General features: G+C 42.0%; 1 long non-coding RNA gene across 13 annotated transcripts in view; it reads right to left on the reverse strand.

The window, feature by feature from the left end:
- The window catches only part of LOC108351529 (uncharacterized), an 83,576-nt gene that overhangs the window by 13,184 nt on the left and 55,887 nt on the right, over window positions 1–14,505 (reverse strand). For 11 of the 13 annotated variants that reach the window (XR_015625870.1, XR_015625882.1, XR_015625869.1 and 8 more), the window contains 2 exons: window positions 4,608–4,687; window positions 790–949 (listed from right to left, as the gene is read on the reverse strand). This is a non-coding gene — a long non-coding RNA (uncharacterized LOC108351529). The remainder of the gene's footprint in view (window positions 1–789; window positions 950–4,607; window positions 4,688–14,505) is intronic. The other 2 variants (XR_015625880.1, XR_015625879.1) reach the window with 1 other exon arrangement.

Genomic DNA, 14,505 nt, shown 5'->3' on the forward strand with positions numbered 1-14,505 from the left:
AACATACTGTTTTACACCACTTGGGAACTAAGTTTAAACCCTGGTGTCACTCTGTTGGAGGCATTCTTTCCAAAGAACTCAAAACATGAGGATTTGTTAATGTGGCTGGGAAAACACGTAAGTAGAAGGGGTTTCTAAAATAGTTTGTAGACAGGCACATGGTCCTGTGAAAGAGAGTGGTAGATGTCCATCTTTTTATGTAATCATTCATGTGTGTGATTTTAAAAGTGTATTGCATGCTTCCTATGTGCCAGACACCTGACTTGATCAATTTCATGGACCTTATGCAATTATATTAAATTTATATTTTTCTTAAGGTTGTATTTCATTGTTCAGGCTATGTCTAAAAATAAAATTCTTAGGAACAAAGTTAACAATATAATACATGACCCTGGCATAGAAAAATCTAAAACACTTTGAAAGACAGCTCTAAATAAATGCAATGATACACCATGGAGATACATACATACATACATACATACATACATACACACACACACACATACATACATACATACATACATACATACATACATACATGTGTGTGTGTTTCATATTTCCAATGGCTCCAGGGATTTCATGTCATAAACTCAAAAGCATTGGGTTTTCTGGTAGAGAATGATAAGGTGATTCTAAATGTGGGTTAAAGACAGTGACCATAATTTGTTAAAGTGTTGATAAGAACTTGAGGCTAGACAGGTCTGAGACCTAGGGGGAAAGCCAATGCTATTATTCTGCTAGAGAAACATAGCTATAAGTTGTCTCCTGATGACATTTTCCTATACTTACAGGTCTTGCTCAGCCATCATCAGAGACGTTTCCTCTGGCAGCAGACAGGAACAAATACAGACCCACAGCCAGACATTACCCAGAGAGCGAGAGACCTTGGAACACTCAGTCATAAAAGAGAGGTCTTCATCAAATCCCGCCCCTCAGAGCTCAGGGAACTCTATGGAAGAGAAAGCAGAAAGAAGGTAAGATCCAGAGGGGATGAAGGGCACCAAAGAATCAAGACCTCGAGCTAACTGGGTTGGCACACACATGAGCTTGCAGAGACGGACCAGCATGCACAGGGCCTCCGCAAGTCTGCATCAGGTGACGACCTAGAGCCAGAAGGAGAAAAGGACTTAAGCCTCCACCCTTCACCCAGAAGCTATCTCCAAACAATAGCCACGTCCAAAGGAATAGTTAATTTTCTCCAAGAGAGTCTTATTGCAGTTACGAACTACTTTTAAGGGTAAGGCCGCATGTCCAGTAGCAGATGGCCAAGACAAAGTAAGTTCAGTGGCATAGTTACAGGGCTTGTTTTGCTCTCATAATGTTAAGCCAGGACATTATTTTTTTTCTACCTTTTAAGTCCTTTGTGTGTACATTATGGCTTCTGAATTTACAGGATTCTTGTGTGTGCAAATGTGTGTCTCTGCACCTACATGTATTTCTGGCACTTTTTATTTGGCTCCTTTTCTTGTTTGTTTTTTTCATATTCTTATTATTTTTTACTTATTTTATTACTATTCCTAGATGCTTGTTTTAATTTTTTCTTAGAGAGACAGAAAGGCTGTGAGTCTGGATGGGAGGTGAGGTGGGTAGAAACTTGACGGGTTAGGGGAAGGCTACCATAATCAGATTACAGTGTATAAGAAGCTGTATTTTCAATAAAATAAAAAATGAAATTGACTGTGAGTGCTCAGCCCAAGAACCAATGATTTAAAGAGAGGTGGAGTCTACATGGCTTCTATGACCTTGGCTCAGAGGTCAAATATGACTTTTACACACAGACTTCTTTACACACAAGTTACTGCACAGTGTATGTGGGATAGATAATCCTGGTTGTCAATTAGATGAACCGGAAAGAGGGAGTCTTATAGATTGGCCTGTAGGGAAATCAGTGGGCATATTTTCCTGATCGTCAGTTGATGTACGATGCCCACCCATGGGTGACACAGTCTGCAGGCAGGAGGGCTTGGGCTATAGAGGAATGGGAGCTGAATACACGTAAAAGACCAAGGCAGGAAGCATTCCGTTCCCACACCCAGGTTCCTGCTTTGTTCTCCTGCCTGGACTTTTCCTCAATCATGGATTGTGACCCAGAGTGTGACTCTCTCCTTCTCCAATTTTTTTTTGTTACTGTTTTGTGACACATACACAAAGCAAACTGGAATGCCATCTGTATTTGATGAGGGGTATGCCACACATGATCGTGAATATTAGACATTGGAGCTATCCTGAAGTCAGGGACGTCTGCCCAAGAAAAATTGGTTACTGAGGATTAGAGAGTTCTAATTAACATCTCTTCCTGAAGTATCACTATGTCCAGGACGGTCTTGAAGTCCTGGTCTTCCAGTTCAGTCTTACATGTGTTGGGATTATAGACATATGTAGTCACTACTGGTTTCAATAAACATTTTATAATACCATCTATGTACAAAATCTTTGGACTCTCGAACATATATTTTTTCCCAAAAAGAAACAAATAATTAAATTACAAAAGGAAAGACTAATGGTTTTACTTTAAGACCATCTATCAAAAGATGCTAAACAGTGAAAAACAGAGAAACAGAAAGAGAGGGAAACATTTTTTTATTATATATATTCCTTTACTGACATTTCAAATGTTATTCCCTTTCCCGGTTTCCTGTCCATAAGCCCCATCTACTCCCCCCTCCCCCATACAGGTGTCCCCCCCCATCCGTCCCACTTACCACCCCCCACACCACATTCCCCTGCACTGGGGACTCAACCTTGGCAGGACCAAGGGCTTTCCCTTCCACTGGTGCCACAACAAGGCTATTCTCTGCTACATATGCAGTTGGGGCCCTGGGTCAGTCCATGTATAGTCTTTCAGTAGTGGCTTAGCCCCTGGAAGCTCTGGTTGGTTGGCAATGTTGTTCTTATGGGGTTGCAAGCTCCTTCAACTCTTTCAATCTTTCCTCTAATTCCCCCCCAAGGTGGTCCTGTTCTCAGTTCAGTGGTTTGCTGCTAGCATTGACCTCTGTATTGGACATATTCTGGATATGTCTCTCAGGAGAGATCTATATCCTACTTTTAGCATGCACTTCTTAGATTCATCAATTTTATTTAGTTTTGGTGGATATATAGATATAGATATAGATATAGATAGATATGACATATATCTATATCATGTGGGGCAGGCTCTGAATGGCCATTCCTTCAGTTGCTGCTCTAAAGTTTACTTCCATATCTCCTCCTATGGATACTTTTTCCCCCTTTTAAGAAGGAGTGGGAGCATCTGCATTTAGTCATCCTTCTTCTTGAGCTTCCTGTGGTCTGTGGATTGCATCTTGGGTAATTCGAGCTTTTGGGCTTATATCCACTTATCAATGAGTGCATACCAAATGTGTTTTTCTGTGATTAGATTACCTCACTCAAGATGATATTTTCTAGTTCATTCCATTTGCCTATGAATTTCATGAAGTCCTTGTTTTTGATAGCTGAGTAATATTCCATTGTGTAGATGTACCACATTTTCTGTATCCATTCCTCTGTTGAAGGGCATCTGAGTTCTTTCCGGCTTCTGGCTATTATAAATAAGGCTGCTATGAACATAATGGAGCATGTGTCTTTGCTGTATGTTGGAGTATCTTTTGGGTATATGCCCAAGAGAGCTGGGTCCTCAGGTAGTGGAATGTCCTTTTTTTTAGGACCCTCCAGACTGATTTCCAGAGTGGTTGTACCAGTTTGTAATCCCACCAACAATGGAGGAGTGTTCCTCTTTCTCCACATCCTCACCAGCATCTGCTGTCACCTGAGTTTTTTATCTTAGCCATTCTGACTAGTGTGAAGTAGAATCTCAGGGTTGTTTTGATTTGCAGAGGGAAACACTTTTAACAAACATAACCAAAGGCTAATCTGCAGGTTGTAAAGAGAGACAAAAAAACAAAATATGGAAACCATAAAGGTCCTAAGAAAAGAATGGCCAATGAGTATATTAGAGAACTAACTGTGTTAGTAAATTGGACAGGGGAGAACTGTGGTCAAATGCTACAGCATTGAACATGCTTTTGATCTAGTAGGCCCAAGGGTCTGTCAGGTTTTCAGGGCATGGCCACCGGAAACCCTCACAGGAGTGAGGAACCAGCCATCACAATGTGAAGAAGGATATGCCCACCTAAGCACCTGGCAGATTTTACATAAAGGGACCAACCATGTGCATCACAGTGCAGAGTCACACAGAGGATGTGCACAACCAAACACCAGGCATATCCTCTTGCAGAGAATAATCTTGCATGTGTGCACTGGGAAACATGAACAATGTTCTCAGAAATGCTGCATTATCAAAATCCTACACACTAGGAGAGGAGATCAGAGACAGAAAGAAGGATAAAGATGAACTGTATCAGTTTCCGGTAAGGGACACAAGAGTGAGCCTAGAAGCAAGTGTCGTTTGTATACCCAGTGAGACTCCATTGCTGCAAACTTATTTCCTTTGTGAGCTAAGTCTTCGAAATAGCTTCTGGGTTAGGGATGAGGCTTATGTTAATGACGGGACCACATCTGGCTTAGACCTATGCAGTTCCTGTGCATAATGCCCCAGTCTTTGTGAGTTCATTTGTGTGTCAGTCTCATCAGATCTTGAAGACTATTACCTGGTGTTTTCATCGCTTCATGACCTCCAGCTCTTACGATCATTCTGCTTCCTCTTCCGTATATATCCGTGACCCCTAAACTGATAGTAAGAATTCCATTACTCTCTTCATATGCCAAACCTCGACATTAGAATATGCTTCGTAAGATCTTAGTATGATATAATAAATAAGTACTGGTTGGTATTTCATGACACACACAATCATAGTCGTAGACTATGTTTTACAAGAAAACAAGTATGACTTCTAAGTAGACTGTATCAGGTAAGGCTGTTCAACCTCACACAGCAGACAATAGCCCCACTGAATATGAGCTCATTCTCCCTACCTAACAGGGAGTCCAGTAACCAGTAGCAATTGTGCATATCTGTAATCCCAGCAATGGGGAGGCAAAGGCTAGAGTTTTGGAGTTCGAGGTCTGCTCGGACTTCACAGGGAGATCTTGTCTCAGAACAACAAAAGGTGAGTGGTCTTAATCTTGGGTATTTTCTAAGAGAACTTTCTCCTGACATATGATATTTTATCATGGCATTGTTTGTAGAACACAGATGTTCAACCCCTGGATGTCATATGCATATCTTATTTGGTAAAGAGAACAGAATAAAGGGAAAAGATGTGTTTGATTTGGGGAAACAGAAAGATGTGGAGAAACCCTAGATTCAAGAGAGTCTAGGGAGAAGGGTTTAGTTAAGTCTCATGTTTCCTTTTTCTTTTCTTTTCTTTTTCTAGTGTAGAATAGAGTTTGTTCAGGGCATGGGGAGTGGAGTTAAGAGGGTAGTAGGGCATAGAAAGGGAGAGAGAAAGAGAGAAGTAGAGAAATAAAAGAGTAGAGTAGAGGAGTAGAGACCAGCCATGAGCACATGGAGAGAAGGGGGGAAGGGGATGGGGAGAGAGGGGACAAAGGGGAAGAGCAAGAGAGAACAAGAGGGAGCCAGAGAGCAAGAGCAAATCTCATATTTTCATTAGCACTGAAAGCTTGGGAGAGCAGTTGGCTAAATAATAGGTAAACAATCAGCCGTGCCTTCTTGACCCACAGGTCAAAAAACTTTGCTTAACCAACAGATAATTATACCGCAACCTCACGATACACAGCAGCAGCTGAGCAGGGGTCAAAATTTACAAGTGTGGAGCATGTCGCCAAGTGTCAGTTGATGGGAGGAAGCAAACGTCAAGATTTTAAAATGCCATACAAAGGTTCTGGTCTAGTTATTCTAATCAAACCTGCGGTGCTGGACTAGTGTGGGAGATGTCACTTTGAATCTGTCATCTCTGAATCATCCATCTATCCACTGTCTGAATCATGCACTATCCACTGTGTCTTCTACTTGTAGATGGAGAGGTATAAGGGCAGACGTGAGTATAGTGTCCCTGTTGAGAGAGCTTAGGTGCAGTGACACTTTAGAATGGTGGTTCTCAACCTTTGTGATTCCGAAACCTTTAAGTACGGTTCCTCATGTTGTGGTGACCCCCAACCATAAAATTATTCTAATTTTGATACCGTATTATGAACTGGAATGTAGATTTTTGGTATGCAACCCCCAAAGGGGATGGGATCCATAGGTTGAAAAACCACTGCTCTAGAGCAAAACCCAAACTGAGCACACAGGTCTTGTTTGCATGCCTTTTTTATCAGTAAAAGCAAACTGGTGCGTCATTCGATAATAACTGATTTTAGTGCAATGGGGATGCTAGAGTGAGCCGGAGTACCAGTAGGGTCAGAAAGTAAGACAACGCTTAAACATGATCCCTAAACCCCAGGAACACATAAGTATGCAAGAAATTCCAGTGCTCAAAGCTGTACCCAACTGGGCAATGAAATAGATAAAGCAATATTTGGTTAGAAGCCAAAATTTAAAATTATACATATGTTGGTATAAAATGTTGAACAAATGTGGACTGATGTGAGTAAGTAAATAAATAAATAAAATGGTATAAGAGACGAATTTCCCCTCTCCTGAGCTTCCTCTAAGAAAGGGATATGACATGTAGCTTAAGCTGTATGGGACCTTGTTATGTGGCATAGGGTGGCCTCAAACTCAACACAGTCCCGAATGCTTGGATCACAGGTATATGCTATCATACCTGGAAGGCTAAATTTTCTATACATAGAATTCAAATAACGCATGAAAATATGAGTCCCCTCCAATGGGGCTTAACCCTCACTGCCCCTCTTCCCTTTGACTGTAAGCCTGACACATTGATCTCCCTGAAAGAATAGGAAGACGGGAAATCCAAACTTAGACTGGCAAGTCCAGCAGACGTTGCCTTAACGTAGCAGTCAAGATTACCATCACCCTCACAAGGTATGACTCGTGTTGAAATCACATACCTACTTAAAACATATAGTAAAAGGGTCCTTTACCTTTAAAATATTGTAGGCAACATCCCATAACTCCAGTCCAACCAGAAGCAAATGTCAGATAATACTACATTCCTGAACTTTCTACAAGAATTAACTTCTCAAAATCGGCAAGGTCATTAAAAGGGGGTGAAGATAAAGACAACACAGACTAAGGAGACAGGATGAGTACAAACAGTGAGGTGTCCTGGGACCTGGGATAGAAAATAAACTGTGATGGTTTGTATATGCTCAGCCCAGGGAATGCCACTATTAGAAGGTGTGGCCCTGTTGGAGTATGTGTGTCACTATGGGTCTGGGCGTTAATACCCTGTACTAGCTGTCTGGAAGTCAGTCTTCCACTAGCAGCCTTCAGATGAAGATGTAGGACTCTCAGCTCCTCCTGCACCATGCCTGCCTGGATGCTGCCACGCTCCTGCCTTGATGATAATGGACTGAACCTCTGAATCTGTAAGCCAGCCCCAATTAAATGTTGTCCTTACAAGAGTTGCCTTGGTCATGGTGTCTGTTCACAGCAGTAAAACCCTAAGACATAAACCTCAGTGGAAACACTACTGAAACCCTAAGAAGTTTTGAACTTAAGTGCAGAGTGCTGTGCCAATGTTACCTTGGCCATTCCCCCAGGTTTGGGATAAACACTAACACTAAGGCGAGGACAAATAGGTTGCGTCTTAGACGTTTATGTGAGGACAAGTAGGTTAAGTCTCACACTGAATTCTCTATTCTGTTTTACAAAGTTTCTGTAAAAGTTAAACTATCCCCTAATTCAAAAAAATTCTAAAGTCCTCATACAGTTAAAACTAGAAAATATATGTCTTGTTAATGAAGTATCATAACGATGTTCAGGGTCAATAGCCAGCTACTTGCAATTACAGGTCCAGGGTGCCAGATCCTAAGATAGAGATTCAGCTGTAAAAAGATTCCATTTGGACCGATCGGTGCTTTTAATGAGACTTTTGGACCTCTGTAACCTTTTCGAGGCAGGTGCAATTAATCTTTCTATTCGACAGTGAGAATGCTAATTGAACCCCATGCCATTTTCCACACAAATTCACAGCTGCCCTAAAAGAACCCAACTAAAAGTTATTTTCACTTAGAGCAAGCCTTTTTGACTCAGCCATTTGGCAGCCCCCTGTAATCAACATCTAAAATCAAAAGGCTAACCTTGCTTTCTAACTCATCTTTGAATTGCCTTGAAATTTTTACCTACCATCTTCCATTTCTACCTCCAAATGAGGTGAGAAAAATTATTTAGGTCAGTACAAAGGAGCAATTATATAACCATTGAAAAGCTACTTGAAATACAAGTGTTAAGAGTACAGACCAGGAAAGGGCACTATACCAACCTATGAAATACACACACACACACCCACCCACACACACACACACACACACACACACATTATATATATTTTTTCCTCCAATTTCATTTTGCCGAGTGGAAGGAAATAATGTCATTCCTTCCAAGAACAGAGCAAAATGAATGAAGTGGTCAGTGAAATGAAACCACTCTTCAAAAGAATTCCATCTCCCAGCATTCCAGATAAAACTTCTCCTGATAGAGAGACGTTCTTGCTGAGGCAAGACAGGAAATCAAACCCCTTCATCAACAATGAGCAGAAGAACTGTTGGCCTTCGGCCTTGCCCCTTACCAATGGATCAATGGTTATTTGACATTATTGGTTAAGTGAAGAGGAAACAATCTTGTCACAAGATATCTGCACCCTTCTTTTTTGAGGTAGGATAATACTGTGTGGCACGTGTTCGAGGTCTTTGCTCTCAAGATATGCAGTGTAGGCACCAATTATCAAAGCTGGGTGGAGTCTGCTTTGGAAGGACATCTTGCATTATTCATCCTGCTGTTGCACCTCAAGGAGGTCCATGAGGGGGCACTATTTTCCCGAATGTCTCTAGATGATTTAAGGGGGAAAAGTCTTAAGACTCTAAGTTCTCTTTTTCTCTCATATCTTTCAACTGTACTGCCCCTCATCCGTTTCTTCCTTTGCTACTTTTATACATATGAACATATTTTGTTGTGGTAAAATTTATAGAGCACAGTGAAAATTTTACCATTGATATCACTTCAAAACTCCCAGTTGAGTGGCTGACCACCATCATCCTTGTCCTGTGCTGTTCTGTGCTGCTATACTCTGCACTCATCAAAGGATAACTCCTGTTTTCCCTTTCCTCGGCCCTGACAACCCCAGTTCTAGTCTGGGAGTCTCTCTAGTTTCAGTACTCTTACCTCAAGGATAGACTAGCTCATTACACTTCAGAGAAAGCTCACCCATGCTGTCCAGGATGATCCTTTTCTCTACCTTTTGCAACATACCTACTGCTAAAGAAAACACCCATTGAACGACTCCTACCATTGCCATTCTTGTATCTGAATTTCTGTCTGTGACTTTTTTCCTTCCTCTATCTGTGTACCTCCCCCAACTTCCCCCAATGACTCATCAAATTCCACCAACCACATTCTTTACAAAACTCATCACAACAATCCTGGACTCTGCCCTCAGTTCTCACAAAAAGGACTGGTCCTCTCACGTACACAGCTTCTCAACTGTGGGTCAGAAGCACTGAAGAGCAACGACGACTGAGTGTAAAGTTAATCTTGATTCAGTGGGCAATGAATGAAGGCAAGAAAAAGGGGAGGGAGTGAGCAACATCTGACTGAATTGTGTTGAGACTTCTCTAACCTCACATAGATACCGTACATGTGCACACGCATGCATACACACACGCATGCACACACCTGAGAGAGGTATAAATGAAGCATTACATAGGTACCAGAAGAATGGCTGTTGAAGATGAGTGTTTATATTTTTTTGATTATTTTCTGAGATCGAATGAATGAACCTTCACTCCCAGGCAAGGAAGAGACACCGCAGGCCCGGGCATCCAGAATCAATCCATGAGCAATCACTGACAAGCAAGGCCTGGTTTCACAGAAGTACACAAAAGGAGTTTTCAAAGGGCCTGTTTAAGACAGGGAGCTACATGCCCACAGCTAGTACCATGCTTCTGTTTCACCTTTATCCGCCCTTCTGTAGCTACGATTATAGACTAATCAAAACAAACTGCTTGGATGGCCCCATCTAGAAGCTTGTTGATGTGTAAGAGAAGAATGTTCCAAAGCCAGAAGAGGAGGTTGCACAAAAGAAAAAGATATCTCAGAAGAAACTGAAGAAACAAAAACTCATGGCCCAGGAATGAATTCAGCATAAAATAAATGCAGATAAAGTAAAGAAGAAAAGAAATGTGGAAGTTAACTCTGGAGTCTTTCTTTTTATTCTATTTTTATTAACATATAACACAATCCCCCCTTCTCTCTCCAACTCCTATGTCACTCCCTTATCAAGTTACAGGACTTGGGACCTCTGAGTTTCCTCCCATCTACACTGACATGACAACTGGCATTGGTGTTATGCAGGTCTCTTGTGGGCAGCCATATTGTTGAGATTTCAAGAATGAAGCTTCCCTGTTGTCTCAGCCAGGGTTTCTATTCCTGCATAAAGCATAATCACCAAGAAGCAATTGGGGAGGAAAGGGTTTATTCAGCTTACACTTCCACAATGCTGTTGGTCACCAAAGGAAGTCGGGATAGGAACTCAAGCAGGTAGGAGCTTGGAGGCAGGAGTGGATGCAGAAGCCATGGAGGGATGCTGCTTACTGACTTGCTTCCCCTGGCTTGCTCAGCTTGATTTCTTATGGAACTCAAGACTACTAGCCCAGGAATGGCACCACCCACAATGGGCTGGGCCCTTCCCCTTACCCCCTTTGATGACTAATTGAGAAAACGCCTTACAGCTGGGTCTCATGTAGGCATTTCCCCAAGGGAGGCTCCTTTTTTCTGTGATAACTCCAGCTTGTGTCAAGTTGACACACAAAACCAGTCAGTACACCTGTCGTATCTAGAAGTTGCAACCTCAAAGATTTCCTGGCCTTTTACAGTGTTCCTGATCCCTCTTCTAGGGTGTCCCCTGACACTTGAGTACAGTTGTAGATATTTCCTTGGACTGGTCATTCCACGGTCATTTGAACTGTGCATTTTGACCAGCCGAAACGATAGTGGATATGATATTATACCTAAGAGGTCCCCAAAATTCCAACTGGAGGCTTCCTTTAAAGGTGTACTTTCTGAGACTCCAATCAGATTCCTCGTGTCATTTCTTTCCCCTGTACTCTTAGAGGAAAAACTAGACCCTGGCTTAAAGGCTCGTGTAAGAGTTTCAGGAAGAAAGAGAAACTGTTTCTTTACTGTGTGTGATAAGTGATTACTGTTGCCCACCAACTGAAGCTGTTAAGAGTTTACAACACTCTTCCAAAAGAAAGGCAGGGGAGAGTTTGAAAGAATCGGAATAGTTTGTGTGACCTAGATATGAGGTAAAGTTTAAAACTTTATTTGACTTTATAGTCCCAACGCATGTGGGATGCTCTAGTGTTTGAAGATACAGGTACATTAGTCACCTTGGGTCTTGGTAGAGCAGTATTTTCTAGACCACTAAATAGTGATAATTGCTAATATGTATAATCTGTCTAAGGTGAAATTTTGCAAATACTATGTGACTGTCCCATGTGTCCCTAAGAATGACTTTGTTAAAAAAGAGGATGAGGGAGGGGAAACAACAGTAAGGGCATCTGAAGAACTCATAAGGATTCATATTATTAACTTGTTACCATATATATATATATCCATACATATATCCATATATATGTGTGTGTAATTTTTGTATAAAAATATATATGTAGTGCAAATAAAATTTTCTCATCTGTGAAAAAAAAAGAATGACTTTGTAAGCACCGAGGAAATCAGCACCCGTGAAGATGAACTTCATTGCATAAAGCTGGAAAACCAGACGTTCAGCATACCACATATTCAACACCCTGCACTCTGGGAGCAGGACAAGGAGCTGTGACCCTAAATTAATCCATCATTTGAGCAGGAAGCCCCATCTCTGTTCTATCTTTGCAGCCAGGTAACTGATTTCTGGCATTTGGTAAATCCCTGGACCTGAATTTTTGACCTATGTCGTAAGAGTGCTCAATCACGTGATTCCTGCAGTTCCTTTTTCTTGCTTTTGGCTTGGGGAAGTCCTGCGCCTAAAGATGTTCCTCCACTGCATGGCTGAGGATCTGCAGCTCACCTCTAATTCACAGTGTAGCTGAGCCTGTAGCGCAGAAAACCTTACACTGCGACCGGCCAAGAAGGAGCAGGTGGCTGTCAGTTTTATGTGTTCCGGGGAAGCTATTTGTCAGTGATAACCTAGATAGCGTTGGGCGGCTACAGAAGGATCTCTCCCTTGGCATATGGTCTGTTTCGATTCCTACTGCTACCTCATCTGTGAATAATGTTTGTTATTGACACAAACCCGGTGGATATAAATGTAGAGGTAAAAAAAAAAAAATCTGAATCAGCGCAACCCGGACTCCATCTTCTCTCTGGTTAAAGATCGTGAGCTAAAAATACAACACTAGCTGTTTGGAGCTTTAAGACAGAAGAGGTGGGATGCAGATATCTGATAATTCGGTTGCTAAGCAACGATTTCACGATTATGTAAGCTTTCCTCGTCGCAAGTGATGTGGAGGGGGCGGTCACGGATGCTGACGCAAAGAGCACGCAGAAGGTATTTTCATGCGACAGTGCCAGCGTCTGAGATCTGGCATTGGAGAATATGTATAGGCAAGAAGGAAATGCCCCAAGCCGCAAAGGCTTGCGTTCAACAAGAATGGGGGCTTATTTATCATATAGTTAGATGTGCTGAAGTTTGCCAAATGACCTCAGCTTCAAGGAAGGGACGCAGTTTGTCTTTTGAATCGTGACATGCTGCCATCAAAAATAAGGACATATGAAAAAAAATGAGGATTGGGGTTTATTATTCTCAATTAGTAGCCCTTAACTAAATCTTGAGGGTAAACTTCTAAGGCTGCTGACTCTATTCACTCTAAGGGAGAGAGGCTCTAGACCTTGCCTGTGCTGACACTGTGATTGGATGTAAGCATGTGAGTCCAGGACAGTGTTTTCCTCCTTGCACACATTTCATAGACGATCATGCTACCTTAGTGTCGCTTGCATAGTACATCTTTTCTATTTCACAAGCTCCAGTAGGAAAGACAAATCTTACCAATCAGTACTTTTTTGCCCCCTCCCCCGCAAAGATTTAACTCCAATCCTTTGTGGTTGCTTTGCTGAATTTCCAAGGAGATTATGTTTTTGTTGTTATTGTTTTTTTTCTTCTCAGAGTGTTGAAACAAATTAAATAAGAAAATTGTACCTAAACTGAAAAATAAGATAACTTCAGGCTACTTAAAATGGTCTTCGATTTCGTTAGGCCATACCTCTGACTCGTGGGTTGACATGAGGGAGTTTCTTAATATGCCTGTCTGCAGCGTAGCCAAAGGTGCTGCATAGATTTGTTTCGAATGGGGTGGGAGTTGTGCTAAAATGAGATGAGTCTGAAGCTGTAGGGGGGATCAGAATTTTTTCATTAATATTTTTTATTCTTTGAAATTACTGTACATGTATAGAGTGATCATATCCAGCTTACCACTCCCTCCCTCCAATTCCCCGCGCTGTCTCCCATCTCTCTTCCCTCCCAGCACCATGTGCTTTTAAAACTCTTGTCATTGATACTCAACTGGTAGGGGCAAGAGTAAGTTACCAGCGGACGCATCCCTAGAGAGTGTGGGTCTTCCTCTGCGGCGTCAACTTTCAAGAGCTCTTGTGGTGGGAGTGATGACTCCGCCGACAGCCCTCCTGGCTCCGTTCATCCCACGCGTAGAATATCTGCTATGGCAATAACAATGAGGACAACCGTGCCATACTGTACGATGTCCACATCCAGTATCCAAAGACCCACCTCAGTTTATGCCTCCTGTTTTCAGTGAGGCGCTAAGTGAGAGCATTTACTCAGCGTTTTTGTGGCTCGATGAAGCCATCCATGGAAATGAAGCTCAAAGGCATTAAACAACCTTTCCAAGGTCCCAGAGGGCAGGCCAAGGTTCTGTTCTCCCCTCTGGCTAATGGCTGGCACTGTTTATTGTTGCTGTTGCTTTCTTGACTGTTTGCTGTTAAAGTCACAGGGGTCTTGTCTTCCCCCTGCCCTCACTCTGCTCTGTTTTCGCCTTTAGCTCACATCTCTCAAGTTTTGCTATTGTGGTAGGAAAGCTGGGCCAGTGAAATAAGTTTATACTCCCCTAGAAATTACATTCAGTCATGTTTTTAGGTGGACTGTATGCAAATAAACAGGGGCTTCTTTGTTAATTTCAGACGTTTGGCTGTGGCATTTGGGAAAGCTAATGCAGAACTCAGAGTATGTACGGAGTAATTGATAATCGCCCAACTCAGTTCAGCAGAGTGTGCTGCATTTATTTATGTGAAACCACAGAATCAGATAGGGCAAGAGATAAAATAGATAAGACGCTGTCTGCCCTTTGGTGCCTTGCTAGTTGTGAGCAAAGGAAGCAGTCCCTGCGTGCATAAAAATGGATGAAAATAAATCTTTATAAACCCAACCCAGCCCATGGAAACAACAAAACAAA

This window comes from Rattus norvegicus, chromosome 7 (assembly GCF_021556685.1).
Source record: "Rattus norvegicus strain SHRSP/BbbUtx chromosome 7, alternate assembly SHRSP_T2T, whole genome shotgun sequence".
Classification (NCBI taxonomy): Eukaryota; Metazoa; Chordata; class Mammalia; order Rodentia; family Muridae; genus Rattus; species Rattus norvegicus.